The 5,908-nt window shown below is 35.7% G+C and overlaps 1 protein-coding gene across 2 annotated transcripts in view; it reads right to left on the bottom strand.

The window, feature by feature from the left end:
- Positions 1 to 4,936: 4,936 nt before the first annotated feature.
- Positions 4,937 to 5,908, bottom strand: part of RNMT (RNA guanine-7 methyltransferase) — a 58,507-nt gene continuing 57,535 nt past the window's right edge. For both annotated transcript variants that reach the window (XR_007455462.1, XR_007455463.1), the window contains exon 12: positions 4,937 to 5,146. The gene's annotated coding sequence lies outside the window, so the exon portion shown is untranslated. The remainder of the gene's footprint in view (positions 5,147 to 5,908) is intronic.

The raw sequence follows: 5,908 nt of genomic DNA, 5'->3' as shown, positions 1-5,908 counted from the left end.
CTGAAATACAAGACTGCTTCAGAGGGATAAATTTCTGAGTACACTGTTTAGTATATGGCTTAACAACACTCCTGGGTCCAATCCTACTAGAACTACATCTATGTCAGTCATTTTCAGTTCAGAGATTAACCATTGCAGCTTCTAATAATGGTTTTCTTTCTCTTTCATCACATTGAAGAACTTGGGGGAAGACTTACTTCCCTGAGCTAGCACCTTCATAGCCTGATATTTTCAAACAAAAGCTGAAAAGATAGTGCAACCCAATAAAGATATATACTGAGTCAGAATTTTGTAATATATTGAACAGGGTGCCATATCAAATTTCCCATCCTTAAATATGTCACTAAATCATAGCTAGTTTATATGATGGTGTGATACAAATTAGGAAAAGGGGTCTCCTCTGGGCAGACAGCCACACTGACACATAGCTTGGTTATTGAACAATGGCTTTGTGGAAATCAGAAAAAGCCATCCCTCCTTCCAGGAAGATAGCCCCTCACCCCTACCAACACTGATGGACAGCCTAAGAAGCAGACTGACTTCAACTCCCATCTACTTTCTTGACTGGGTCCTTGTGCAGTGTAATGTTTGTCATAGATGCTCTCTGATAAGCTGCTTTTTGTTACAAGAAATTGTCTAAAGTATGTCAAGTAATTGAATATTTAGCATAAGGATTCAAACACCAGGAATCCAGGAAAAGTCCAACAATTGACCTTAGGTCCTCCTGGCTAGAAAATGGATGGGATACCAAATTGATAAAGGGACTGGCAATTTGGTGAATGGAGGAACATGGTACCAGATAGAGCTTCTTTGGGTTCTTTTTATTGGAGGAATTGGAAAAAGTTTATTTCTTTTAGAAGAGCTCAGGTTGGGACAGAACCAAGTTTTATGTGCCAAGTACAAATAGATATTGTTTCTACATATTACTCATCAGACATTTTTTGATTGAATGTCCAACACACATTAACAAATTCTAGACACTGGTCTGATAGCACCTGCCGCTTAATCGTTTGTGACCAAAAAAATGTCATTATTAAGTATTATGGAACTGAACCTAGATAGGTTCCTGCTATTGCAATTGAAGTCCCAAGGCCTATGTGATCCAAATCCCAGGTGGCAGATAGCTCATGTGTCAATGACTTGCTCATCCAAGCGTGTCTTTGAAGCACAGAATTATGGATGTGCACCCTCTAAAACTAGCAGAAATTCATTTACTTATTTGTTGTCAATGCCTTAAAAGGGGCCCACTAGAGGAACAGAGAACTTATTGGGCTCCCACCACTGCCTAACTCTTGATGTTGTACATTCCGTGAGTTTTGACAAATGTAAGATGCCATTTACCCTCCATTACAGTACCATACAGAATAGTTTTACTGCCTTATAAATGTCCTGTGTTCCATGTATTCCTCATTCCCCACTCCTACACCTCTAGTAACTACTGATCTTTTTATTATCTCTATACTTTTGCTTTTTCCAGAATGTCATAGAGTTGTAATCATACAGTACAGAGCGTTTTCAGATTGGCTCCTTTCACTTAGGAATATGCATTTGTTTCCTCCACGTCTCTTCATGGCTTAATAGCTCATTTCTTTTTTATCACTAAATAATATTTCATTGTATAGATATGCCACAATTGTTTATACATTCACCTATTGCAGGACATCTTGGTTGCTTCCAGATTTTGTCAACTCTGAATAAAGCTGTTATAAACATTTGTGTGCGTTGTTGTGATGAGCATCTGGTGTTGTATGGAAGTGTTGAATCACTATATTGTACACCTGAAACTAATATTACATGGTATGTTAACTAGAATTTAAATAAAAACTTAAAAATAAAAAATGCCATTTGTTTTTGTGTGGTTTGTGCAGGTTTTTGTGTGGAAATAAGTTTTCCATTCATTTGGGTAAACACCTAGGAGTGTTATCGCTGGATTCTATTGTAAGAGTATGCTTAATTTTGTAAGAAACCATCAAACTGTCTTCTAAAGTGGCTGCACTATTTTGCATTCCCACCAGAAATAAATGAGAGCTCCTGTTGCTTCGCATCCTCATCAGCATTTGTTGTTGGTATTTTGGATTTTAGTCACTCTAATAGGTATGTAGTAGCATCTTATTGTTGTTTTAATTTGTAATTCCCTAATTGCATATGTCATAAAATATGATGTTGAGCATCTTTTTTATATACTTTGATATCTGTATATCTTCTTTGGTAAAATGTCTGTTCATTTTGCCCATTGTGTAGTTGGGATGTTTGTTTTACTGTTGAAATTTGAGAGTTCTTTGTATATTTTTTATGCAAAGTTCTTTGTATATTTCAGATACTTCGGATACAAGTCCTTTATCAGATACAAGTTTTGCAAATATTTCCTACCAGCCTGTGGCTTGTCTTTTTATTCTTTAACAGTGTCATTTGCAGAGCAGAAGTTTTTAATTTTAATGAAGATAAGCTTATCAATTTTTTTCCTTCATGGGTCATGCTTTTGGTATATATCTATAAACTTATTGCTAACCCCAAGTCATCTAGATCATCTCCTATATTATCTCCTACAAGTTGTATCATTTTACCTTTGGACCTATACTTTTAGAGTTGATTTTTGAAAGGTGTAGACTCAATATCTTGATTTTTTTTTTTTTTTTGCATATGGATGTCCTTTGAAAAGTTGAAAAGATGATCCTTTCTACATTGAATTGTCTTTCCTCTGTTGTCAAAGATCAGTTGAGTATATATTGTGTGGGTTTATTTCTGGCCCCTTTTCTCTGTGGTGATTGAATACATTGAATACATTGATCTATTTGTCTACTGTGATGATTAATTTTATGTGTCAATTTAAGGGATGCCAAGATAGCTGGTATAACTATTTCTGGATGTGTAAGAGATTAGCATTGAATCCTAGACTAAGTAAAGAAAATCCGCTCTCACCAATGCTGGTGGGCATCATCCATTCACTGAGGGCCTGAACAGAACAAAAAATGCAGAGGAAGTGTGTATTTGCTTTCTATGAATTGGAACATCAATTTCCTCCTACCCTTGAACATCAACACTCTTAGTTCTTGGGCCTTCAGACTCATTTGGGATTTACATCTTGGCTCCCCTGGTTCTCAGGTTCTTGGGTTTGGACTGCAACTGCACCCTGGCTTCCCTGAGCCACCTCTTTGAAAATGGTAGATCATGGGATTTCTCATCCTCCATAATATCTATATCTGTATAAACAAAACCATATATATATATATTATGTATATTATAAATACATAACTGTATATATATACATATAACCATCTATATATATGATATAATTAACTATATATATAGTTATATATAGTTTTATATATATATGTACATATATATGTATATATATATATAACTTGATTCATTTTTTTGCATATGGATATCCAGTTGTTCCAGCACTATCCTTTGAAAAGTTGCAAAGATGATCCTGGGGCGCCTGGGTGGCTCAGTCGGTTAAGCATCCGACTTCAGCTCAGGTCATGATCTCACAGTTCGTGAGTTAAGCCCCACATTGGGCTCTGTGCTGACAGTTCAGAGCCTGGAGCCTGTTTCGGATTCTGTGTCTCCCTCTCTCTCTGACCGTCCCCTGCTCATGCTCTGTCTCTGTCTCAAAAATAAATAAAACATTAAAAAAAATTTTTTTAAAGAAAAGATGATCCTTTCTCCATTGACCTGCCTTTCCTCTGTTGTCAAAGATCAGTTGAGTATATTTTCTGTAGGTTTATTTCTTGGTTCTGTTTCTTTGGAGAACCCTGACAAATACATGTATTCTTTCACCAACACCACAATGTGATCACTTAACTATAAAGTTAAGTTTTGAGGTCAGGTAAAATCAGTCTTCTGACTTTGTTCTTCTTCAGTAGTGTCTTGGCTATTCTGGGCATATTACCTTTCTGTAAAGACTTTAGAATCAATTTGGTGAGATCTACAAAATAAGTTGTTAAGATGTTGATTGGAATTGTGTTAAATCTATAGATCAAATTGGGAAGACCTGGCATCTAAACAATATTAATGAAAATAGAACATCTCTCTAACTTATTTAAATCATCTTTGACTTCCATCATCAAAGTTCTGTAGTTTTCCTCATATAGATCTTGTACATTGTCCTAGTCTGCTCAGTTTGCAATAACAAAATATGATACTCTGAGTGGCTTAGACAACACAAAATTTATTTCTTAAAGTTCTGAAAGCTAGAAGTCCAAGGTCAAGGTTCTGGCTGATTTAGTTTCTGGTGAGAATCCTCTTCTTGCCTTGTAGACAGCTACCTTCTTGCTGTGTCCTTACACAGTGGTGAGACACAGATATTTCTCTCTTCCTCTTCTTCAAGGCCACAGTCCTATCCTTTGTGCATTAGAGCCCCATCTTTATGATCTTTTTTAACCTTAATTAGCTCCTGAAGACCTATCTCCAAATACAGTCACATTGAGGGGGTAGGGCTTCAACATGAATTTTGGGAAGATATAACTCAATTCATAGTATACATATTTTGTTAGATTTGTGCTTTTCCCTGGTGCTAATGTAAATGGCGTTGTGTTTCTCATTTCAAATTCCAGTTGTTCATTGCTAGTATATAGGAAAGTGATTTATTTTTGTATATTAACCTCACATTATTTTACTACAATTGTTTATCAGTTCCAGGAGTATTTTTGTCAAATCTTTGGGATCTTCTACACAGACAATCATGTCACTTGAGGAAAAGGATAGTTTTTTTCTTCCTTCCCAATCTCTACACCGTGTATTTCCTTTTCTGTCTTATTTCATCAGCTACGACTTTCAGTATGTTGTTTAATAAGAGTGATGAGAAGGAATATCCTTGTCTTTCTCCCAATCTTAACAGAAAACTATCCAGTCTCTCACCATTATATATAATGTAAGCAGCAAATTTTTTGTAGATGTTCTTTATCAAAATGAGGAAGTTGCCCTCTATTCCTAGTTTTCTCTTTTTTCAATTTTTATTTAAATTTTAATTAGCTAACAGATAGCATAACATGGTCTATTCCTAGTTTTCTGATAGTTTTTATCATGAATTGGTGTTATTCAGCTTTTTTCTTGTTGTAAGGATGAGACTGACAACTTCTAAAGTTTTGCATGTTGAACTGGAAACCAAAGTCAGTTCTTTCAATATTCCATTCTGTGTAATCTTGGGGGGGCGGGGAGGAGAAAGAAAAGTCTTGTTAAGAGTCTATTAACAATTGACTATCTTTCCTGGTTGCCAATACCTCAGAGACAACTATCAAAACATTCTTTCCAAAATTGACTTACCTACTGGTCACTTGGTAGGGAGAAGAGAAATAATCAAGATTTTCTCTCTCTTTCTATATGTGTGTTTGGGTATGAGATGAGCAGTTAGATGAAAGTACCTGGGCAATTGAGACCCTCTAGGCCATGGGTACTCCATATTCCAGCTCAGTCACACATTAAAAAAATGAATTTTTTAAATGATTCATAGAAATTTTAGCCATACTGTAAATCCTTTCTCAGAAAACTCAAGAGTTTGAGAAAATCAGGCATAACTGTATCCAATTTCAACTGCCAATTGCAATAAGTCAAATCTTCCTCTTCTTTATAATCTAAATACTGGAGACACCACCCTGACATTTCTTCTTTACCCCTTTCTAAACTCAAAGAAATCTAGTTTAGGGTATAGGAAGGGAAATGGAAAAAAAAAAACATTATATATAAAGAAATAATCCTCAGAAATACGATGTGGTGAGGGAAGTGGGCAGAAAAGTTGGCCAACTAAGGAAGAAAAGGGGTTGGAGATTTGGAGAGTAACAATATGCCAAACATAAGGTGTTGAGAATGTATTTTCTAAGGTTTCCATTACCTGTGAGACACGGGCTCTACCCTTCCTTCCAATTCCCTGAATTGGTGCTCTACTGCCCAAGGTTTTATTTTCATA

Source organism: Panthera uncia (assembly GCF_023721935.1).
Source record: "Panthera uncia isolate 11264 chromosome D3 unlocalized genomic scaffold, Puncia_PCG_1.0 HiC_scaffold_8, whole genome shotgun sequence".
Classification (NCBI taxonomy): Eukaryota; Metazoa; Chordata; class Mammalia; order Carnivora; family Felidae; genus Panthera; species Panthera uncia.
The sequence above is the reverse complement of the archived record's forward strand: the minus strand, read 5'-3'. Positions and strand labels throughout refer to the sequence as shown.